Source organism: Halichoerus grypus, chromosome 8 (assembly GCF_964656455.1).
Source record: "Halichoerus grypus chromosome 8, mHalGry1.hap1.1, whole genome shotgun sequence".
Taxonomy (NCBI): Eukaryota; Metazoa; Chordata; class Mammalia; order Carnivora; family Phocidae; genus Halichoerus; species Halichoerus grypus.
The window spans coordinates 96,430,863-96,457,294 of NC_135719.1; the positions used below are offsets into that span (position 1 = coordinate 96,430,863).

General features: G+C 32.8%; 1 long non-coding RNA gene across 1 annotated transcript in view; it reads left to right on the plus strand.

Annotated features, from left to right (window-relative positions):
* LOC118522646 (uncharacterized) overlaps positions 1 to 24,564 on the plus strand; it is a 1,210,141-nt gene extending 1,185,577 nt beyond the window's left edge. The window contains exon 11 of the long non-coding RNA XR_013440670.1: positions 23,513 to 24,564. This is a non-coding gene — a long non-coding RNA (uncharacterized LOC118522646). The remainder of the gene's footprint in view (positions 1 to 23,512) is intronic.
* The last annotated feature ends 1,868 nt before the right edge of the window (positions 24,565 to 26,432 follow it).

Here is a 26,432-nt window from a genome sequence, read left to right on the forward strand (position 1 = left end):
ATTATCTTATGCCTATGTAAAGGGAAATCATCAAAAATTTATGTCGTTTAAAATTTGCTAAAATGATAAAAATGATTAAGTCATGGCTTCTACTATTTTTAGCACATTTTTCAACATCCAAAATAAATGTTTAATGAAAATATGTTAAATCCTTTTATTACAATTTTATGATAGCATATACACACATACACATATAATTTGTTTCTGTTGTTTGAATAAGAAAGTTATCCAGTTAAATATACTGGGTAACTACATTATTTTATAATAATTATCTCATAGTTTTTCTATGACATGATAATTTATAATTATATATTAGTACAATCTCAGTCTCCTTTAAAATAGTAATAAGGATAATTCCTAATGTTTATGCCATATCTAAGTTATACTGTATCTACTCTGGAGAAAGAATAAGTTGACTGTGATAATTCCATCACAATTTGGAAAAGATTCTATTCTGTGACCCAGATCAATATGCAGTAAGTCAATATTTAGTTCTAATTTTTACAATGAGTTACATGTAATTTTTGCCTCACTGAATTTATTATAAAACTTATGATGGAAAATATTTTCCTCATATCTTTTAGCTACTGATTTTTTTTAACCACAGTATGATCCATTTGAAACTATCTGTAACCAAATATATTTCCATAATTTTATATTTGTAAGTATAAATGTTTAGACATTTAGAGAGAACCTTTTTTTTTTTTTTTTTAAGGATTTTACTTATTTATTTGAGAGAGAGAATGACAGGCGGAGAGCACGAGAGGGAAGAGAGTCAGAGGGAGAAGCAGACCCCCTGTAAATGTTTAGACATTTAAATAAATTTTTATGATGTAGTTTTTTATATAAAAGTGATAAGCCATTCAATGAAAAATATGATTTTATATTATTTTCCATACATCAAAAGTATAAAATATCCTTCCCTTTAAGTCATTTAGTGAGACAAACACTGAACAAGTTTATTAAAGAAAGTGTAAGTCAGATATCAGTATTTTTTAGTTAAAAGTTAATTCTGATGTGTGTACTATTTAAAAACAATTACACTTACATTATTTAATCTCCATAAATAGTTATATTTCAATATTAAATTTCAATATTAAAATTTCAAGCACTACCCAGATTCTGAATATTGTAATGATCAAAGACAATCTAATATCCTCTCTGATCTTCTCATCTCTCTTATGTGGTCAGTTGTTTCACATGTGTGCACTCACACGTGTCAATCTTTCTTCCTTTTCCTGATCAACAATATGGAAAGAAGTAGGGAAGAAAGTAAAGAAACAATTTTTGTAGTTTTTAAGACTGTAAATAGAGATAGTTCCCAATATATCATAGTATTATGTGCACAAAATTGTACTTAATTGTATGAGCAAATAATTTTTATTGCTCTATAAACATATTTAATCTCTTGGAATTTTCATCAGCTAGGCTTGCTTCTTTAAACAAACTCTTTGTTGGTTTTCATGATGCAACAATCTCCTGTTTATTCTCCATCTTGATTTCCAGTACTGGCCCAGTTTCCTCTTTTAGACATCTAAATCTTAGAGAGTTCTATTTTGGGGTCTCTTCTGATTTTGCACCTTTACATTAGAAGCTCTTATCTAGTCATATGGCTTTGTGTAACATCTCTAAATGATAGTGCCCAAATTGATGTATTCAATTCTAGAGCTCTCCTCTGGGCACAATATCATATATCCAACTGTGTATTTCAAATTGCAACATGATTTCCCAAGTCAGAACTCTGGGAGTCATCCTTGAGTTAGCTACCCTTCTCTCATATGAATTCTTGCAGAGTTAGACTTCTATGTATTTTTCTAATCATTTCACTTCTTTTCATCTCTACTGCTGCCATTCTTTTTCAAGCCACCATTATCTCTGGAACTTATTGCTATAGTTTCTAGTCTTCCTCTTCCAATAATGCCTTCTGCCAATGCATTCTCTATATGATATGCAGTTATGTCTTTAAAAATATTATATTATGGGGGCGCCTGGGTGGCTCAGTTGTTAAGCATCTGCCTTTGGCTCGGGTCATGATCCCTGGGTCCTGGGATTGAGCCCCGCATCGGGCTCCCTGCTTGGCAGGAAGCCTGCTTCTCCCTCTCCCACTCCCCCTGCTTGTGTTCCTGCTGTCGCTCTCTCTCTCTGTCAAATAAATAAATAAAATCTTAAAAAATATATATATTATATTATGTAACTCCCGCACTTCAACTTAAGCTTTCACTTTACATTACTCTAGGGACAAAATCCAAACTCATTTATTTATCTAGTTAACCCTAATTGCCTTCATAGCAAACTATGAGTAGGAAATTGTTAATTGCACTCTATTTCATATATATTAATATTTATATATGTAAATGAATAACTTGATAAATAAATTATAGAGCTAAACTACAATATTAGGAGTATTAACCAAAATTTGGGGCTCAAAAACAAAGGATCATGAGAAGGATGGTAGAGAAGGAGGCAAGGAAAAAAGTAGAGTTCTTTATAATTTTCTGGGACCAGAGATACTTCAAAGACAAGGATGCATCTGTAGCTCAGAAAGAAACTGGAAAACCATTTGCATTATTTCTCTAGAGTCTCTGCTTGTGTGTGTGTTTGTGGGTCTCCATGTAATTTCTGCTCTCCCTGAGGAGCAGATTTCTTGTTAGTTATATGAAGGGTGGATAAACTTGATAAAATTAACTGTGAAGACATATTTCCACAATCTTTTTCATTCTTTTCCTTTGGCCTGCCACTGGGAAATTTTATTCACTTCTTCCTTAATACACATCTCCCTCAATTCACAATGGGGTCATGTCCCAATAAATCCATCGTAAGTTGAAAATATCCTAAATGGAATGTTCATTTAATACACCCAGCTTATCGAACACCATAGCTCAGCCTAACCCACCTTAAACATGCTCAGAACATTTACATTAGCCTACAGTTAGGCAAAATGCATTGGCAGATGCATTAGGCCTATTATATAATAAAGTTTTGAATATCTCATGGAATTTATTGAATACCATGCTGAAAGTGAAAAACAGAATGGTTGTATCGGTATCAGTTGTTTACCCTTCTAAACAAGTGGCTGACTGGGGGCTGCAGCTTGTTGCCACCACCCAGACTCATGAGAAAATGTTGTACTGCATATTGCTAGCCTGGGAAAGGATCAAAATTCAAAAGTACAGTTTCTGCTGAATGTGTATGGCTTTTGCACCATCGTAAAGTAGAAAGATCATAAATTGAACTATCATAAGTCAGGGAGTGTCTGTACATCAAAATGTGCCATGCTTTTGAATTATCTGGCTTCCAATTAAATCTCCATGTCCTATAGAAATTTGTCTCAGCTAGTTTTTAAGGAGAAAACTAATATGTTAAATACAATCTGAATAGAATGAAATATTTTCATGTTATAGAAGTTGATGTTTATTAGATAAATAGAGTAGATTACAGTTAAATACATTTTATACTACAAAGTAGAGGTTTTGATAATTTAGTTTGGTAAGTTCTTAACTCGCTCTAAGCTTCTAAAAATAGTTCAATTTCTTAGACTATATCACTTGAAGTATAGACTCCAAAACAATATTTTCTAGAGGATTATATTAATTTCTTACTAATATGCTCTAAGAGGAAGTTACAAACTGTTGAATGTCTAAGAGCATGGACTTGATGATGCAAGGATTTGAAATCATGCGATAAAATGATTGCAGATATTGGAGATAGTCCTGACACCTGTTTTTTTTTTAGGGCTTAGAGTGTCTGCAACAGATATTTTTATATAGGTAATGGTGTTAAGGAAGAATAATTTGAATCCTTATCTATTGTTTGAGAGGCAGATCATTAGAGCCATTAAAAATTTATTTAAGAAGCAATGGTAAAAGTACTAATCATCATTATATCATTAAGTTTTCTGTATGGGTAGAAATGTAAATATCACATAAAAATTTTTAAATGTTTGCTTTAAATGTCAATTAATAAACTGGAGTCACAGAGAATTGCAAGTATCTCACTGACCTTACTAGAAAAGGAATCAGAGTACACATTTATTTAACACTCATTAAAACCATTCCCATCTCTTCCGCACTTTTTTAGAGCAAACCTAATTATTCCCGCTGCCTTGACATTTTTACTACTTCATATGCCTCATCAGTTTAAAACATTTACTTCTGTGACTGCTGAACCATTCAGCAAATTGGTTCTTCAGATCAATATTCTTGCTTCAAAAAAAGAAGCTCTACACAGGTGTCTGGCAATGTTTATTCACTGAAAGCAGTTCATCATCTACTGTTGATAGCTGGCAAAGTGACACTCCATTTTAGGTCTTTAATCATTTATCCATTTCCTAAGAAAACTGCAACTTGAAAAAAAAGAGAGAGAAAGCTCAATGTGTACTATTAAATAAAAATAGCCAATCAGTCAACACAGACACCCTCTCTTCATAGCAATCAGCAACAGCTGTATCCCAATTAAGGCTATGATTTTGCAGGTGCTCAGAGAAGTCTATGTCAAAATAAATCCACTTATTTAAAATGTTTTGAACCATTATAAAGTCTTCATAGACAAGTTCAAGCAAAAAAACCTAGGGATTTTATAAGACAACTTATTTATAAGTGTCAAGATTCTTGGGTAAAAGAAGAAAATGAGATCAAAACAAGGAGATGTCTTTGGGAAAACATCATTCTCTTATTAGCTGTAAAGATAGACAGAAAAGAGGAGTTTGAACAACACTCCATATAATTGGTAGAAACTGATGCCACCCTATTCAATACATTTCTCAACACCTTATAGGAAAATAATCCCTTATAATATCCAGTTCAACCTATGTGTGTACCTCATAGCATATACACTTAAGATCATTCCTCTTGAATCATTTTAAGTGGATTTTAATAAATATTATTTACAAATAAACACTAAAACAGTTGTTTTAAATTTTACTTTACATAAAAATTACAAGGTGATGTTATAAATTTAAATTCCCTCAAACTACTTCTAGGGATTCTGATTTTGTAGGGGTATACTTAATTTGTCTGAGGAATCTTTATTTTTATCAAACATACCTAGTAAATATGATATGGGTATCCCCCTCAAACAGAATTTTGAAAAAACCTACTCTAAATTTGTGCAAATAAAAGAATCAGAGTTATTAATGTCCTTTCAAATATTTGTATTTTTAAAATGCTGATTTCCACAAAAAAAATACATACTAATTTGCTTTCATACACCAAATAGTTTCTGATAACAGATAGCTTTTTCTCTCTATGAGTCCACTCACCGGTATAATGATATATCTGTTTTATATTAAACAGACATTATCATGAATGTTATCTAAAGCACTAGGAAACCATAAAATTTAATTATTCAATGTTTGCATGATGCTTTGAAGATGAGATGTTCTGTTTAAGAGCTAAATATTATTGTAGCTATTAAACATCTGTTGTATTCTAGTTAGAGTTGATGACATTTTACTGCAGCATATGAAATTATTCCCCTAGAAATTCATAAGTTGTCAGAGTTGAATATATCATACAGGGCAACAACATATTATTGATTTATTTTAAGAGATTAAGAGAAGAGAAGGGTTTTCATTGTCCTTACACTTTTTAATAGTATTGAGAGAAATTTAAAATAAATTCAATTTGAAACTAGAGGAATAGCAATTTGATTGCATCTCACTTCTCAACAGAAATGATAGAAGACAGAAGACAATAGAATTATTACATTAAAGTGCTGAGAGAAAATTGTCAATTTAGAATACTTTATGTAGAAAAAAGATTCAATATTTTGGGCGCCTGGGTGGCTCAGTTGTTAAGCGTCTGCCTTCGGCTCAGGTCATGATCCCAGGGTCCTGGGATCGAGTCCCACATCGGGCTCCCTCCTCGGCGGGAAGCCTGCTCTCCCTCTCCCACTCCCACTGCTTGTGTTCCTGCTCTCGCTATCTCTGTCTCTGTCAAATAAATAAATAAAATCTTTAAAAAAAAAAAGATTCAATATTTTTAGAAAGCATTCTATGGTTTTTGCAGGTGGAAAGGTAAATTACAATAGCTACTTATTCATTTTACATTTCAAAGTATAATATATACATTTTATTAAAGTGTAAAGTGTACCAATTATAAGTATAAAGTCTGATGATATTTTACAATGTAAACATACCCACATAAGCAAAACCCAGATCAAGGTGTAGAGTATGTTTAGTACCTCAGAATCCTCCCTCATGCCCTTTCCAGGATTTTTAAAAAATGTTCTTTTGACTTTAAATCTTTGATCTTGGATTAGTTTTTCTTGATTTTGATATTTGTATAAATGGAATCATGCATTATGCATTATTTTGTGTCTAGCTTCTTTTGTTCAGCAATATATATTTTTCAGATTCATCCATGTTTTGTATGTAGTGTAAAATTCACTATTTTTATTGTTTTGTACTATTCCATCTTACCAACATGCTACAACTTATTTTTGTACAACTTTATTATGGTGGATAGCCATTTGGTTGTTTCCAGATTGGGATTATAAATAACTAGGCTGAGATGCTACATTATATGATGCATCTCTGGATATATGTAAGAGTAGACTTCCTAGGTAATAGCTTGTGCATTTTGATATGATGGTTTTATTATTAATCAGTTTAATATTTAAAATTTTCTAATGTGCATTTTGACTTATAATTTGAAATGCATGGTTATATGTGAGCATGCGTGTGTGTGTGTACATATTCTCATATGTATAAATTATAGAATACTATACATATTTTTTAAAGATTTATTTATTTATTTTAGAGAGAGAGAGGGAGAGAGCATGTGCATTAGTGGGAGGAGGGGTAAAGGGAGAGAGGGAGAGAGAGAGAGAAATAGACTCCCTGCTGAGCATGGAGCCAGATGTAGAGATCCAGCCCAGGACCCCAAGACCATGACCTGAGCTGAAATCAAAAGTTGGATGCTCAACCAACTGAGCCACCCAGGCACCCCAATACTATACATATTTTAAATTGTCCACAGTTTATATATATGAGGATACACACACAAACAGAAATATATGACCCCATCAACTCTAAAAATACACATTCAAGTATATATGTGACACATAATTTCAAGTATTATAATACATAATACCATTATCTATAATATTATATATTATACATATTTCTAATTTACTAGTTTTTAAAATGTGTTTTTCAGTTACTCTAAGAATTGTATCAAAATATTTTACTATGATGTGGATTTGTATATTTTATTTTTAGTTATGTCAGATTTTACTTTATATATTATGAGATGATCTTATTCTTTCTTGTTGGATTAACATTATAACATTATAGAATGGAATAGCCTTCTTTACTTTAGTACTAATTCTAGGATTAAAGCCTATTTCATCTGATACTAATAAAACTACAATAGCTTTCTTTGGTATTGCATGATAATAATTTTTTCATCCTTTAATAATCAACATTTATGTATTCTCATATTTAAGATAGCTCATAAATAGTGAAGAGTGTTGCATTTAATTAGTGTATCAGTATTTGTATTTTGCTAAACTAGTCTACTTTACAGTTAAGATAATTATAGGTATATTTCACTTTAAATTGTCTCTTTTTATTTTTCATTTGTATTATCTCTCCCTTTTCCTTGTGTTCCATTATAATCTTCTTTATAATTAAATGGTACTTGGTAATCTTCAGTGTTTCCTTTTTAGATATATTTTTAATTCATGTGTTTATTATTTTCTACAGTAAGTACAATACATATTTTTTTAAATTATAAATTAATTACAAGATGAATACTTGAATCAATAACATCTACCTACAACTTTTGCACTCTCTGACATATATAAGGACCTTGTAGGTATATTTACAGTCTTCTGCTTTTTGTGTTGTCATGAAATTTATTTTAATATATTTTAAATCAACCATGGTGTTATTCATGTATTTTAAATATCACAAAAAAACAATATTGTTTTAGATTTAATTACATGCATACTTTTGCTGTTCTTTCATTTATTCTAGAATTACTCTATTTCCATTCAGTATCATTTTCATTCACTCAGAAAAAAAGGCTCCTTTTGAGATATTTTTTGATGTAGTTCTTGTTACAATGGATTTTCTCAGTATTTATATTTTGCCATTGTCTTTTCTCTCTTCTTTACCTTTGAAAAATATTTTCTCTGAATATATAATTTTAAATTGACACTCTTTTTCCACATTTTAAATATATGCATCCATAGTATTCTGAATTATATATGCTTAGAAGTAAACTGTGAGTGGTATTTTTTTAATCTCTTGCTGGTTTTAAGATAGTCTCTTTGTGTTTAATTTTCAGCAATTTTGCTATATTGTAGATGTATTTTTTCTTGTGTTTTTATCCGTCCCATAGTGCAGAAATCCAAAATCCATAGTTTATGTCTATTTCCAATTAAAAAAAATCTCAGTCAGATATCCTTCAATTCTTTATTCTTCAGTTTATATTCTTTCTCCTTCCCCTTTGGGATTACAGTTACATATATATTAAATCATTTCACCATGGTCTATACAATGATAGCACTGTTTCATTCCTCTCCTCTTATAAACCTTTTTGTTTTAATGTGGCTATTTTGTGTTAGCATATATTTAAATTCAATAATTTCATTTCTACTATTTATAATTTGCTTTCAAATGCATTTATTGAATAGTTTCAGATGTCAATAACATTTCAGTGAAAGAATATGATATTGGTTCCTTTTAATAGATTTTCTAATTTCTTATGCAAATTTTTAATTTTTATATATTTTCTTTAAATATTATAGTTATTTAGTATAGTTATTTTATAGTTATTTAATGTTTGATAATTTCAAAATCTGTATCATCTGGATATATTTCCTTTTGTCCCTTTTAGCTCTTGAATTTCAGTCATTGGGATTTGTATTTATTATATCTTGTAATTTTTATCACATGTTAGATACTGTGTTTACAAAATTATGTCTCTGGGATGATGCTACCTTTTTCCAGAGAAGTTAAAATTTTCTTCTTGTACATAAGTGGAGTAAAGGCAGATCATCTGGAGCTCCTGGGTGGCTCAGTCAGTTAAGTGTCTGCCTTTGGCTCAGATCATGATCCCAGGGTTCTGGGATTGAGCCCTGCATTGGCCTTCCTGCTCAGCAGAGTCTGCTTCTCCCTCACCCTCTGCCCCTCCCCACCCAGCTCATTCTGTCTCTCTGTCTCCCACTCGCTCTCTCTCAAATAAATAAATAAAATCTCAAAAAAAATAAATAAAGGCATATCATCCTGAAAGTGATTTATTTCCATTTCAATATTTTTTTTGATAAAAACTTTCAAGAGTCTCAAAAAATGGTCTGGAGTACCTGTTATGTCCCTTTATTTTTGTGGCCCTGAATCCAATTTTTGTTATCTATATCCTGTGAGATTGCCAACATTTATTTTTAGCATTTTTTAGCCTTTTGACATCTGTTCTCTGCTTTGTTAGTGGGAGTCTTGCCTCAAAAAATGGAGCTTGGAGTTACCAAATATCTTGAGAGTAATTACATACAGAATGGCTCTCTTTGTGTTTCCCTTTTCTGCTGTATTTTAGAAGATATCTTTCCTTCGGTTTTCATTAAGGGTTGACCAGGCTTCCTTCAATACTGCCTCCCCTCCATACACTTTCTTTCTCCCGTCTGGGATTACAGTTGTGTGTGCGTGTGTGTATGTGTGTAAATATGCTTTCTGCCTCTGTTAGGAGAATTCTAGTTTCTGTAATAAATAAAATGCAAATTTCAGTGGCTTAAAAAAATGTGTTTACTTTATAATCATGCAACAATGTAATAGATGCCTTCCTGATTAATGAGAAATTTTCCTTTGCATGTCCATTCAAGAATCCAGGCTTTTCAGTCTTATAACACTGGCATTACAGAGCCTAGGAGTCCTCTATTTTTATGAAGTTTTATCTCATAAAAACTTGGCCTTACTGTGACAAATATCACTTCCACTTACATTTTATTGGCAAGAATCATAGCTACATTTGGAAGCAAGAGGATTGGAAATTGCTGCCTTTGAATTGTCAGCTGACTTAGAGAGACTCCACATTATGAAAGTAAAAGCATGGTTTCCTTTCTATTCCTTCTTTTAAAATTTTTTTATTATCTTTTTTATAACACTAATAGAAAAATCAATCTGACTTGAATCAAGCAATGAGCAAACACACACACACACACACACACACATATATATATAATTTATGGCATCATTTCAACATGGAAATAAATAGATAAAAATCCTAGATTGTTGAAGTGAAAATACATGGTAGAAAAGGTGTTGGCAAGTCTCACTCTGTGGGTGGAATTTCTGGAAAACCCAAGTAAAAGAGTAAAAGTGAAAAAAAAAAGACAGTAATAAGATAGTATTATGAAATAATCCTATTTTTATAAAACTATACATATGAACACAAAATCATAAAAATATGTTGGACATAGAGCTTACATTAAAAAAATTGTATATTACTTGATTTTTATATCCCCAGTACTTAACATTTGGTCATGTTTTTAGATAGTGAATTTAAATACTGAAAGTTTTGTTGTAATTTTCAAACACTTGACAGGAATGATGAGTATGTCTCTGTACACTTTATGCTATCATTTAAATGCATTATACACAAGTACATGTAATTACATGTAATTTTGTCCTTCAACAAATAAGAATGACATATAATTATTTTTGTTATTGTTTATAAAAGGCAGTCATATTATTATTCTGCTTTTAAAAACACCTTTATTTGCTTTTACAGACAAAAAATTTTCACAATGATTTTTGATTATACTCAAGAAGTCTATTTTTAGAAATAATTCTGTGTCGGGCACCTGGGTGGCTCAGTCGTTAAGCGTCTGCCTTCGGCTCAGGTCATGATCCCAGGGTCCTGGGATGGAGCCCCCACATCAGGCTCTCTACTCGGCGGGGAGCCTGCTTCTCCCTCTCCCCCTCCCTCTGCTTGTGTTCCCTCTCTCGAATAAATAAAATCTTAAAAAAAAAAGAAATAATTCTGTGTCTGCAATAGATTTCCTCTCAATATTGACATATCTTTAATGACTTTCAGTGATAAATGTTTGTCCAAGAGAAATTGGAATGGATGGCAACTCTGAGTAATAAAATAAGCCATTGGTTGTCGGGATACTATTATTAGTAAAATATAGCCCATACAACTTAAAGTTTGGCACTAATATAACAATATAAATGACTTCTGGCAAAGCTTAATATTTTCAGGCTTTATTACAAACTTTGTATTTTCTCTAATAAATCTCATTGAAATGTGAAAGCTAAATACAGGAGCAATTGATGTGACACATTATTTTAGAAATATTTACTGAGAGACAAATATTTTATATCTCACTATTAGTGTCTTTGGGAACGATCAAATGTAGATATGTGTATTTTAATGGCAAAATCATTAGTATATTATTGATTTCAAGAGGAAGAAATAGCAATAGGAATATCAATAATAGGAAATAACATGCTTCAATATAGAAAAATCTTACCACTGAGTCAGGAGCATTTATAAACTTCCAGGGAAACAAAAATCAGGGCTGAATCACACAAGTGGATAGATTTTTGAAAAAGAAATTTAGTCAAATATTTGTTCTAAAAGGAGTTTTGCCTTATCCATCCAATATAAATATATGTTTTTATTTTTTAGACACTGAAATGTTACAGATTTACATTATTTTCTAACATTTTGGCCTCAGTGACAGGATTATACCTAAATAATTTTGTTATTTTATAAAATAATTTTTAAATTATCTCTTATTGCCTAAATTTAGAATATTTTACTTTATTTTCTGAAATGAATGAATTAAAAAGTACTAATCCATTTAAAATAACATTATGAGTTTGATCAACATGATTACAAATGAAAATATTTTTCTATTCCAAATATTTGGATTTATCTGATACTTAATTTTTTTAATTCTCAGTGTTTTATTAATAGCTTTTCTGGGTTCTTTAAATATATTCATGAAGTTTTTGTAGTGTATATGAATGATTATGATAGCAATATTGATGACACTGAGGAGGAGGAGGAGGATAAAAATGACAAAGTTGAAGTTTTTATAATTTTCTAGGCAGCCTGAGAATACAGCTAAATAATTCATTAAAAGGTTTTTAGGACTGTGCCTTACATGATGAATATTCAATATTTTCTGTTATTATTGTTAGGAAAATATGCCATTTTTCCTGATTTTAATATATCTTCACTTTTGCTCAAAATACTTAAATGAAAAAAAGAATATAATATAAATTTTTAAATTTTATTTAATTAAAAAGAGAGCATATATATTAGAATTTTGATAATTCAAAAAAATTATTTTCCTTTTTATAATAAACACTGTCCATTCCTATGGATAATTCTTTTCTGTTTTTTCTATTAAAACAAATCTTTGAATCTTCACTTCAAAATTGATCAACAGTGTGACCCTAGTTATTTGTTTTAATTTTCTGCATCTGAAGCAGTGTCTTTACCACCTGTACTACTTAACAATATGATAGAAATTTTTATTCCTACAGTAATTTTTTATTTTTATTATTTTTATTTTTTTAAAGATTTTTCTTTATTTATTTGACAGAGAGAATGAGAGAGCACAAGCAGGGGAAACAGTAGAGAGAGAGGGAGAAGCAGGCTCCTCTCTGAGCAGGGAGCCTGTTGCGGATCACGACTGTAGCCAAAGGCAGATGCTTAATCATCTGAGCCACCCAGGTACCCCTACAATAGTTTTTTAATTAATAATTAACAAATAGTGTTATATTAGTTTCAGATGTACAATGTAATAATTCAACAATTTTATACTCGGTACTTGTCAAGGTAAGAGCACTCTTGATCCTCTTTATCTATTTCACTCCTCCCCGCTCCCACCTCCCCTTTGACAACCACCATTTTATTTTCTGGATTTTAGAATCTGTTTTTTATTTGTCTCTCTTTTTTTTCTTTGTTCATTTGTTTTGTTTTTAATTTTTTTAATTTTTTTAAAGATTTTATTTATTTATTGGACACAGAGAGAGAGCACAAGTAGGCAAAGCGGCAGGCAGAGGGAGAGGGAGAAGTAGACTCCCCACTGAGCAAGGAGCCCAACACGGGGCTCGAACCCAGAACGCTGGGATCATGACCTGAGCCCAAGGCAGCTGCTGAACCGATGAAGCCACCCAGGTGCCCCATTTGTTTTGTTTTTTAAATTCTGCATAGGTGTGAACATATATGGTATTTATGTTCATAATTTTGGCTTATTGCCTAACAAATGTCATTTGAAATTGAAATTATTTTTTTAATTACATGAAAATTTTTTTTGTTATTGGTATATTCTTAAATTGCTTTCCAAAAAAAACACGTTAACATTCTGTTCCACCTAGGGGCACCTGGGTGGCTCAGTCGTTAAGCGTCTGCCTTCAGCTCAGGTCATGGTCCCAGGGTCCTGGGATCGAGCCCCGCATCGGGCTCCCTGCTCGGCGGGAAGCCTGCTTCTCCCTCTCCCACTCCCCCTGCTTGTGTTCCCTCTCTCGCTGTCTCTGTCTGTCAAATAAATAAATAAAATCTTAAAAAAAAAAAAACATTCTGTTCCACCTATAAGGTACAAGAGCATTTATTTCACTGAATTTTAATGGAGTTGAGTATTTTTGTTACCGCTAATCTTTCTTCATAGATGACCAAAATGAAAAAACAAACATTTTATACAGAAAATTTCCACAAGAATAATTAGTTTCAGATGTTAAACTGATGTTGACACATATATATGCCAATTAAGTACAAATTCATTACTTGTATAGTATAACTTCTTGGGAAGAACAGGACATGCTTCCCAATGGGTATGAAAATGGGCAAGTGACTTGGGTGTAGTTAAGGGAGAGCACTGAGGCAAGAGCTCCTATGCATGAATGTGGGGCTTGCATGGTTTGAACTTCCTGTTTGTGCCAGGGAGAAAGCATGCCAGCTTTCTTATAGGATTTCCCAGATGTGGAGCAAGTGAGTAAGAGGGAGGATGGAAATTGAAATGTCAGCAGTCAACTCTGATATAACCAGGTTTGAGGGAAAGCAAATAAGAAGCTACATTTACCACCCAATTAAATAAGAGCTTGGAAATATAAATCTGGAGCTTGGAAATATAAATCTGGACCAGTAATATACAAATGAAAGATATTAGTGCAGAGATGATATTCAAAGCCACGGAATTGGATGACAACCTAAGTAAATAACTATAATTAGAAAAACATAAAGCAGTACAGGGAGATCAGGTAAATGCTGATGAATGAGCAAAGTAGACTAAGGAGACAGAGTTGGGAGTAAAGAAGTGCCTAGAATATCAAGAAGAGAAAGTGTGTCAAGGAGGCAGTAATAGGGGCACCTGGGTGGCTCAGTGGTTTAAGCATCTACCTTTGGCTCAGGTCATGATCCCAGGGTCTTGAGATTGAGCCCTGCATCGGGCTCCTTGCTCAATGGGGAGCCTGCTTCTCCCTCTGCCTGCCACTCTCTCTCTCTCTCTTTCTCTGTCAAATAAATAAATGAAATCTTAAAAAAAAAAAAGAGAGACCATTTTTTCAAATGTTGGCAGTCATTTTGACATAAGGCTTTGTTATATTGCCTAACTTAATTGCTTAATAAACAGAACTGTTTATTTTTTTTTATATGTGGGAGGCATGTAAAAGTTAACAAGACACTAATGGCACTATGAACATAGAAAGCTTGGGTAACTCTGATATAATCATCAAAGACAATGGAAGAATATTTGAACTAGGTGACATTTCAAGTGCACTTTATGTTCCTAGTCAGAATTTTAAAGTGAGATCCATCATCATGATTTTGTGTTTTTCTTCAGCCTTATTCCAGATACACAGATGCAGTATATAATTTGGGGGGGTTTAATTTAACAAGGTTTGTAATTTTTTCAACCAGCTAGAGTTCAGTCATGGAGAAATGATGGAAAGTTGAAAATACATTAAAGGGAGTAATTGTAATGTTTGATCATGGTATCTAAGATGGATTGAAGGAAAATAAGAATATGAGGTAGGAGGGGGCCAGTAACTAATATCATAGGATCAGAAGGGTTTAAGGTCCCATTTAGATCAAGGAGTTGTATTCAGTGCATGAAAAGAAATGGAAATGGGTATGACTATAAATAATTTTAAGATCTATGAATGCGGGTAAATATCTTAAGAGGAATGAAGAAAAAATCAGTTTTATCAGATGTCAAACTTGACTGAGGTTAGTTCAAAAGAAAGTGGGAATAGAAATTGAAAATAGCGAGTAAAAAACAAAGGTTTTGAAGAAAATATTTATTTACTTATTTATTCTAATGTAAAAGAAAGGCAAGATCATAGAGGGACAGAAAGTAAAGGATATAAGAAATCTCTTTCTACCTATTGCCTTCTGCAAAGTTGTACTTGGAATCTGAATACTAATTACAGTTATAAAAAATGTATAATAAATTAAAAGATATATAATAGGATTCTTTTGACGGTCATCTTTGTGGCTGTAAAGAAAGGTGGTCATTAGGATTAGAAAATTCCTGGTATATTATTATTCATATGTTATCATTGTGTATATAACTTAATACTAGTAAAATAATCTAATCTATATTTATACCTCAGATGGACAAACATCTGCTTCACTCATGTAAACATTTTTTCTCTGTGTTACTATCATATTTACTTAAGTCTTTTATTTAGGGCTATTTTTAAGATCTATAAAATAGAAACTGCTATATGGAATGAGGTGAATAAAATTAAATGAGGGTATAACATAAATAGGAAAAGGCAATAGAATTAAAGTCATTGTGGAAAAATGGTAGGTGCTAGATTAGTACAGGGAAATACTTCACTTTTAGTAGTTTAGTGTACAAATTGAATGTAAAATTATGTAAGTAATAAATATTTTTAAAGCACTACTGCTAAAAATATGGACTACAAGCCCTATTGTCTCAATATCATCTGATTGCCTGCATTTCAGCATAGTATTCAATTTAAGAATCATCTGGAAATATGCTTGAGTCCAAATATCTTCCCCACTAGGAGGATCTATGAATTCTTTTTTGAGTTAAATCTGATTTTACTAAGTTTGGGTGGTAACACACAATTGTTGAATACATTGAATATGGTCTGAGTGATAATTTGAGCAGCTAGGAAAGGCATCCAGTATGGGTCATAGTTTCTAGTGTTTAATGTGTGGCCAAGAAGGAGTAATTTTAGATGATAATTATTGAAATTGGACAAATACGGTTTCTGAAATAGAAACATATGGACACTAGACCCAGGACAGGGTGGTAATTAAGAAGAATACAGTAAGAGAGGAAAGATCAAGTTAAAAACAAATTGCCCTACTTCACAGTTTTGCCTAAGCATACAAGAATACTAACTTCTTGTAAGATGATTTTTTTTTTTTTTTTTTTTTTTTTTTTTGGTAAAAACCCCTGATCAGGAATATCTATTTCTGGACCTTTCTGATTTGGTCAGGACTCTGAATCTAAAAATAATTTTAAATTGTCAAATGATAATACCATATTATTTTAAAAAGCGCACTATAAATTCCCATAGTGTATCAGTGATTATATAAGGATTAAGGATTTAAGTTTTCCAATGAAAAAAGCATGTACAAATGACTGACTAAATACAAATTTCAGATTTGTATGGAGAGAAGATGTCAATAATACCTGAAGTGTTGGGGTCCTTGGGTGGCTCAGTCAGTTAAGCTCTCCTTCTCCTTCTACCCCTGCTCATGTGCTCTCTCTTGCTCACTCTCTCTCTCAAGTAAATAAATAAAATCTTAAAAAAAAAAAAAAACCTGAAGTATTGAAAATAAAATGTTCAAATAAGTAGTGAGTAGAGGTAATTACTATTTTACTAATTTCTATTGTAGTACCCTATTTCACATGTATTATAGAATTCCAGGAAGAATTTAATTATTTGTTTGAGTCTCCATTCCTTAGGAAAAGAAATGGAAAGAAATCTGTAACTTTTTGCTTAGGAAAGCCAATATACATGGTATTTAAAATTTTGAAAAGTCTTTTAATATGTGCATTATGTTTTGCACACACATAGATACAATAATGAATGCAAATTATTATTTTTTACCACTTTCTAGATCAAGTTGTCAATTAACAATTTACAAAATTTTATCTAATAATATTAGGGTTGAAAGGAATAGATAGCTTTTATAATGCTATATTCTTATAGAATTTTAATGCTAAGACTGGCATATAAAATTTATTAAAGCAAATTCCCATTGATAAAAGAGGAAGGATAGGAAGACTCCATTGAAGCTTATTTTATAATCTATTTAATATTTTAATGTATATTGCCCCAAATATGGAAAGTTGCATAATCATTTTCCCTTAATGCATTTACCATGGAATTCTCTGTCTGATAGTTTTCTGGTGAACTTAAAATTCTTTTCATCCTTCCCAAAATCTGAATTTCTTTTATGCACTATTTTATATGAAAATTACTTTCTATATATTCTTATCACAGCTTTGAGATTTTCAATTCCAATAAGGGAGACCATGAAGAAAATATTTTTTCATTGTATGATTTGTAAAACAGGAGATTGGAACTAGCTAGAGAAAAGAGATATAAAATGGAAAGCTGGGCAGGACTAGAAATTTCTTCAGGGAAGCCCTGGAATGGTAAAGGAAATTGGGAAAAACTAACATTGAATTTTGGGATTGCATTCCTATCTCTTTTGATTTGGGTAGTGATGTTCAGACAAGAGGCAGTTGCAGGATATAGTCACGATGGTGTTCTAACAAAACGTTACTGTTTAAAATCTTGTTGCCATAGAAATAAGTAGTTTGTTAAAACATATACATCAGCAAGTGAGAACTGTCTTCAGGTTGATTAGTAATTAAAGTAAATCACACTTTAGCAATAAATTATTTTGCATTCTGGGGACGATGTGAGTGCATATAGAGTACCACAATATTGTTCATTCGTTTGCACAAACTCAGTGGCTCTGAATATAGAACATTTGTATGAAAGGAAAAATCAATGGATAAGTTAGCAAGAAATTGTACAAACTTATCTTTAAAAATACTTTACTAATTGTAAGAAAACATTTGACAAACCAAAATGGAGGGACATTCAACAAAAGATGTATCTTCTGTAAAGTGTCAGTCATGGTGAACAAAGACAGAACTGTGAAAGATTAGAAAAGATCTAAGAGATATGATTAAATGCAACATGTTATCACGGTTTGTGCCCTAGAACAGAAGAAGAACGTTCGTTGGAAAATCAAATCAAAGTCTGTAGTTTGGTTAATATTGTATCAAAATTAATGTCTGTTTTGCGGAATATACCATGGTTATGTAAGATTTTAAGATTAGGGGAAGCTGATTGAAGGCTTTATGGGAATTCTCAGTATTATATATGCAAGTCTTCTGTAAATCTAAAATATTTCAAGATGAAATTTAAAAAAGACACCAGAACAAGGCATTTAAAATATTTCTAAGAAAGAAGCAATGTTACATATCAATTATTTGTAAAATACTCATTATCTTAAATGTTAATACATGCTTTATGATTAGTATATGGCTTCAATGTTTTCTTCTTGTTATGAAAGTCAAAATATTAATTAAGGTTCTCATAGATTCATATAAAATCTAAGTTCATTATCCTTTTTTCCTCTAAGATATATGTTCATCAATTTTTACTTCTATTAACATATCTTTAATTAGTGGGTTTAACATGTCTGAAATAATATTGATTGAGAAAATATCAACTATAAAGAAGATATGAAAATATTATATAAAATCTTGATATTGATGCTCCTACATTCCTTTTTCTATACCTTTTTTCACATTAAAACCTTAACATATTACTAATAAATTTTAATTCTTTCTGATAGTTTGAACATCTGTGATTCTGATTGTTGCTTTGTCCTTTTACACTATTTTTCTTATGTTTTTGCATGCCTCATAATTTTTGTTGAAATTCAGTAGTATTACACTGCTATATGTTACTCAGCTCTCCTTAGCCTGCTGGTGAGAGGCTGGGCAGTGGTGTAGGGCAAGGTGGGGAATGGAGGCCAGGTGGGATTTTTTTTTTCTTCTCATCAAACCTCACTCCAAAGTAGGCACTGTGATTCTGGGTTTTGATGGTGTGGCCTTCCTGGTGCTCCTGTCGCTCTCCCTACGATAGCTCCGAGCCCACTATATATTCCTGCCACTAGCCTCTTTCCCATTGCTGAGATCAGAAATGCTACTTTGGCTCATAGGTATCTCTTCCAAATCCTCAAACATCCCCTGAGAAAAAGCAGTCCCAAATGCCCATCTTACCTCTCTCAACTTCTGTTTTCCCCTTGATATTAGCCAGAGAACCCCTCTTTATGATACATAGAGAAATTTCTTCAGTTAACATCATTTTTCCAGATATTTTTATTTTCTTCTGTCTTTACTAAAGTACAAGTCCTTGAAAATATTTAAATGAATGTATCTGTAAAAAAATAAATAAATAAATAAATAAAATGAAGTAGGACCCAGATGATATGGCTTACAATGCTGAAGGTGACAAAAGCAAGCAAACACATAAATAATACATTCATGTATTTATTACCATGGTGGTGTTTGCCTCACCAAAGTGAAATAAATATACCTTAATAATAGTATAGTAGTTAAAGCAAAGGAGATGATACTCCTATTTTGTAGGTGTGTGTCCATGTGCACGTATTGTGTGTGTTTGTGTGTGTTTGGTACGTGTGCTTTTTGACACCTGACAAAATTGCTGTGCTTCTGTGGTCAGTTTTGGATTGGTTAGATAAATAAGGACAAAAGTAAAAATACTTTTAACTGTATTTGTTGAAAGACTGGAATGATTGAATGGAGACCCTAGTGGAAAATGTATGACAAAATGTAACAAGTGAACTTTATAACTCTTGAAGGTTGTCTATAGACTACCTACATGGACTGAGGTTATTACACTAACCAAGCTTCCATTGCACAGAATATAGCCTTTTGACAACATTAGTTTTAAAAATTGTGCAAATTTTAGTTAATTTATGTGATGTTGAAGGTTGAGCAGGAGGACAATATGTGTATGTTCAATAAATTCCATAAGAGAAACATATAAAAGTTAAATAGATAACTTTATTGTTTTAATTAATGTATACATATGTTTATTTTCTTATATAAATTATAACTAGGACAAATGTAGGTCATATAGTCATTTATTTATTTATTTATTTTAAAGATTTAATTTATTTATTTGACAGAGAGAGACACAGCAAGAGAGGGAACACAAGCAAGGGGGAAGTGGGGGAGGGAGAAGCAGGCCTCCCACAGAGCAGGGAGCCCGATGCAGGGCTTGATCCCAGGACCCCGGGATCATGACCTGAGCCGAAGGCAGGCGCTTAATGACTGAGCCACCCAGGCACCCCTCATTTATTGTTTTTAATGAAAGATGTTTTTTCTAGTCCTCATTAAATAGCATAGGCAGAGTGAATGGATTTTTATGATCCTTTATCTTATTAGTTTATAAATATTTAATAGAAACTAAAATAAAAAATATTTACAACCTTCATTGATAACTACTATTCTTTCATTTATTTATTTATTTTTAAATGTCTCATTAGTCAATCTAGGTACTGATCTTGTAACTTATAAACATAAAGTCCTTGTCCTGTGTGTGTCAAAATTCAGTGCAGACACTGTCATAACATCATGGTAGGTCCTATAGTATAGGGGAAATGAAAGAAATGCTACAGGAGCAAAATAAGGGAGTCCCATAATTTACATCATGCAGTTATTTGAGTGTTTGTTGAAGAAGGTAGGTTTTTATCTGAGTCTTCAAGGACAAAAAAAAAATTGCCACAGGAATTGCAGTACTAGGTATTTACCCCAAAGATACAAATGTATTGATCCAAAGGGGTACCTGTACCCCAATGTTTATAGCAGCAACATCCACAATAGCCAAACTGTGAAAAGATGTCCCTCAACTGATGAATGGATAAAAGAGATATGGTATATATATACAATGGAATATTACTCAGCCATCAGAAAGGATGAGTACCTACCATTTACATCGATGTGGATGGAACTGGAGGGGATTAGGCTGAGAGAAATACGTCAGTCAGAGAAACAATTATCATATGGTTTCACTCATATGTGGAATATAAGAAACAGCGCAGAAGATCATAGTGGAAGGGGGGGAAAACTGAATGGGAAGTCATGAGGGAGAAAAACCATGAGAGACTCTTAACTATGGAAATAAACTGAGGGTTGCTGGAGGGGTGGGTGGTGGGGGAATGGGGTAATTGGGTAATGGGCATTAAGGAGGGCAGGTGATGTGATGAGCACTGGGTGTTATGTACAAGTGATGAATTTTTGAACACTACATCTGAAACTAATGATGTACTATCTCTTGGCTAATTGAATTTAAATTAAAAAAAAAAAAAGAAAATTGCCAAATGTGGTGTAGGGTAGAGCCTCCAGGCAATGGTAAGAGCAGTAGCTTTGAGGCAGTAAATTGTGTGATCTGGTTGGGAGATAGGAGGTTCATCAAGTTTGAGCTATGATAACTGGAAAGATAAGAGTTAAATCACATATTTCAGAGATTTACATATTATATTAAAGGGATAAAACTTAGCTTGAGTTGAGGTGTATGGGAGTCTTCATGTATTTGTCTGAGAGCAGATTTTTATTTTTGGAACGTAATCCTAATAGCAGCATAAAACATATTATGATGTAGGAAGAGAGTAATGTTGTCCATATAACTACTTCCAAAAATAAAATATTTCTCCAGAGATAGATATCAGGTCCAATACTTAGAGCCACAGGGAAATATATCTGGAATCCTCAAAGTACTACGTTTGTCTACATTAATGGGTTAGAAATATAAATGTCTAGTCCCAGGGTATCCAGTTACTAACATATGAACATAACTATTGTATAAAACTTTACACATGTATTTCCTTAGCCATCCTAGATTAAATCTCTTTGCAGTAATCAAATGGTTTATGACTGAAAATCCCCTCTAATTCCCGTCACCTATAAGGAATTAAGCCATTTCTTTTATAACATTGTGTATCATCAGAAACTAGTTTTTAAAAATTCACTTTTGTTAACACTGGTATTGATGATACAGTCAATTGCCTATTTTTTTTTAAATACACTTCTAACATAGTTTGGGCACTGAGCTATTTCTAACAAGTGTTTGGTTTACAAATAAAGCTTTTTTTTTTAACTTAAGGAGTTTAGAAAGGAAATTACGATACTGAGAAAAATGTCTCATCGGGAATAAGAAGTCACATGTCTTTCTAATAGTAATTTGTGGCTTTTTTTTTTTTTTTAAAGATTTTATTTATTTATTTGACAGAGAGAGACACAGCGAGAGAGGGAACACAAGCAGGGGGAGTGGGAGAGGGAGAAGCAGGCTTCCTGCGAGCAGGGAGCCCGATGCGGGGCTCGATCCCAGGACCCTAGGACCATGACCCGAGCCGAAGGCAGACGCTTAACGACTGAGCCACCCGGGTGCCCCAATTTGTGGTGTTTTCAAACTGTGTTTTTCATTTTCATTTCTCTTTAAACCAGTCTATCATTAAAAGCAGTTATACAATTAAAAATAATTTCATGTTCCCTAAAAATATGTGCTTTGGGGGGCGCCTGGGTGGCTCAGTCGTTAAGCATCTGCCTTCGGCTCAGGTCATGATCCCAGGGTCCTGGGATCGAGCCTCGCATGGGGCTCCCTGCTCGGCGGGAGGCCTGCTTCTCCCTCTCCTCCTGCTTGTGTTCCCTCTCTCACTGTGTCTCTCTCTGTCAAATAAATAAATAAAATCTTTAAAAAAAAAAAAAGAAATGTGCTTTGGGATCTATTGGAATGTGACTTTCTTTAGCATTCAAAATACGTCATTGATGTAGAAATAGCAAGAATAATGAACATTTATTTAATGATATCATGGAAAAAATAGAATTTATGAAAACATTAGGGTGCAAGTAATGATCCATGGGCAAGCATGGACATGCACATAACACACTGATTCTCTGACTCTGAGAGAAATAATATAAAGCTATAAAATATGTAAGATATTTATTGAAATATGGCCATTGGGCATATTTAAATTCTTTAAAAAGATATGTAGGAGACTTATAGTAATGAGTATATCGGTTCCTGCTATTAAATGATCTCTATTTAGGCAAGAAAACTTAATAAAATCAAGTTCTGAAGTAGTTTGCTACAAAAAATATCTTCAGAGAATAAATAGTCAAAAGAATATCCTATTGGGAATATCGAAGGCTGCCTCTGTTTTATACATAGGCACATTAAGAAAAAAAAAGTTTCGAAAAACAGTAAACAATGCTTGTGAAATGATTGCTTACATTTTAATTCGCGGTCTAGTACTTTGTTCACGGTATGCGAAATGGCAGGTTCCAAAGCTCCTTTTCGAAATGTGCCTAATGATCTGTGAGAACACAAATTTATCTGTTGTAACAAGCTGTGCAGCTCTGTGTGATAGCTAGAGGCAAGAGTGATCTTCTGATAATCTACTGTTTACTGACAGACCAAAATATGTCTTTAAGAAAACTGCCATTATTTCCTTTATTTCCTTCACAGATGAAGTCAAAGATCCTTGAAGCAGAAGCTGTATGTGAAGAAGCTATATATGAACCCAGTTCAAAGCAAGTAGACAAATATGATTCTAGAAAGCAAACTTTGGCATTAGGAGACAATTACTTAGTTTTCCTAACCTTTTTCTTGTGGCATTTGAAATGACAAATAGATTGGGGCAATATGTGTGCATGCCATCTAATTAAAAATAAAGATATATGCCTGAGGTAATAACATGGCTCATTTCAGAAAAACTTTTAAACAAGATTGAATAGAACTGCCTCAAAATACCTTATAGGGAAAAAAGAAGGGACTGGACTCCAGGGCTAAAAGAAACAATACTGAACAAACAAACAAATAAGCAAAATCAAAACAAACAAAACCTGCCAAAAGAAGCCAAGACAAAGAAAAGATTAAGCAATCCTAGGAATAGTAAATTTACTACAACATGACAGACTATTAAAATCTGATTATAGAGATTAAGCCGAAAATCAAGTACACAAAATAACAGCTGAATTAAATATGAACTTCTCATGGATCCTCGATTCTGGAAGCCCACTCATTCCTACAAGTCCATACCCTGATGGCACTGATGTGTATGGTTGGACATGGTAGAGAACTGAGATTTCCCATCATCGTATGATTGTACTTTGTAAAAGGATGGTTAAATAATTTTCATAATCAAAACATTGAACTGAGAAATATCCACATACTGAAAACAAAAAAAGGAATGAGGAAAACAATTCAGTCTAGCTCTTAATTCTCTGCATGTGTAAGTGGAACAAAAATAGACTAATACCCTAAATGTCCCACAGGCTGAATTGGGAGCACTGTCCCAGAGGTGGCTTTTTTTGTATCCCACTCCGTGGTCAGGATGGCAACTGAAAGTATTTTCTTCTGCCTGGACAGCAATCAGCATCCAGTGAATAAAGCTAGTCAATTTTAGCCTCACCTTCCAAACAAATTCCTAAGGAAACAACTGGAAATATAGGCTACAATACCAAATATAAGAAATTATTTCAGTCTTTAATTTGGTATATTAATGTATTAGACACATTTTAAAAATGAGTAATAATTTATACTAAACATATCTTTTCATTTAAATATTCCACTTGTTTGTTATTTATAGAAGTACAAGAAACTGTATAATGCACTTGATAAAAAAAAAAAGTACAGTATAAATCACAATAAATGAGCTCCCTAAGGCTAAAAGAATGTTTCAACACACAATATTCAGCATGGAAATATGGCTTCTGGCAGACATGATGGAACAAAAGCATGTTTTAAGCTAGATTTAATAATCTGTTTACTAAATTTGTTACCTGGTATACACAGCATTTTCCCATTTTGCTCAATAACATGGATATATTAAATAAAAGCTTCTAATTTTATTCCCTGTTTAAAAAATATTTCTTTTTTGCTATTAAGAACTGTCATATAGAGTTACGTTTTTCTCCTAGAATTTTTCTTAATAATGTAGCTTTGGATACACTTACTGAAAATTACTTGGCATATTTTATAATAATCTTGCTTTTATTGAAGAAATTATTTCCACTATTCTTTTTCTTCAGTTGCATCATAAGACTGTTTATATTACAATCATAATACATGAAACTTGATGGTAATAACTTTCACCCACACTTCATTGCCTCCTAATAGCCGAAGAGACTATAATTTTGAGTTTTTAAGTTTTATTTCGACAGTGAATAGAAGTGTGGAAGTGGGGGATAGAGAATTACTGAGTTTGGTGCAAGAGGCAAGAAAGAGTTTCTGGAACATATAAAGCCTCCAGTGAATGTCAAGATAGATAAAGAATGAGTCTCATGGCTGTCCTCAATATCTCTTCGGAAGTTGATAGCTAACTATCAGTTACCTTTGAGGTGATTTTCGCTTGTGTCCATGTGACCTAATTCCATATAAACTTCATTTCTGAAGGGTACTGTCTAGGAAAAGTGTTGCACCCACTAAACTTAAAGGGACAAAATAAAACATGCGGAGAGAATAATTCCACTCATCCTCTTTCCTCACGCTGCCCATTTCCTTACACAGTTCTTCTATTATATCACAGGCCAAGTTTAAGATATATGGTATCTGGCATAACATTTCATTTTTTTTAAAGATTTTATTTATTTATTTGAGAGAGAGAGTGAGCAAGTGAGAGAGAGAGAGCAGGAGCAGGGGGAGGGGCAGAGGGAGAGGGAGAAGCAGACTCCCCGCTGAACAGGGAGCCCGACTCAGGGCTCTATCCCAGGACCCTGAGATCATGACCTGAGCTGAAGGCAGACGCTTAACAGACTGAGCCACCCAGGCACCCCTGGCTTAACATTTCAAATGATATGCAGCTCTTCATGTGTGATACAAATGGGTGAGAAGAGACCCCACTTACTTCATGCATGTTTTCATTTTTCCAAGGATATGGACACTTAACCAGGAGCAGGACACATGCAGTCTATTCTATCACACGTTTTCCTGACTCGTAGCTCTGTGATGTGCACCCACGCTCCTAGCTTCATGAGCTCCTAGCTCCTAGCATCCAGGGTAGGGTTATGCAAGTTCAGGAAAAGCTCAGTTCTTACAGGGAGACAACCCTTTTATATCGTGTTTAACCTGTCAGTGAGGAAGAACTTTGATGAACATGCTGTGTGCTTCCTGCTAATGAAATAGGTTTTCCTGTTTTGACCATCACATCATTTAGGTAACAAAGGGACATCCAAGCCCAGGTGTCCCTTAATGTCTCTTACTCCAGGTATTCGACAGTATCAAAGTGCCATTTTATCTTAGTTCTTTATGGACCCTGTTGTGTAGATTTCTTTGTAGTTAAATAATCTTCTCTATAAATCCAGCTTCTCCGACTAACTTTCCTTGTATAAGTCTGGTGGATTGTGGCATTAAATATGTAAAATTTGTTCCATCCAGGGGCAAGCTC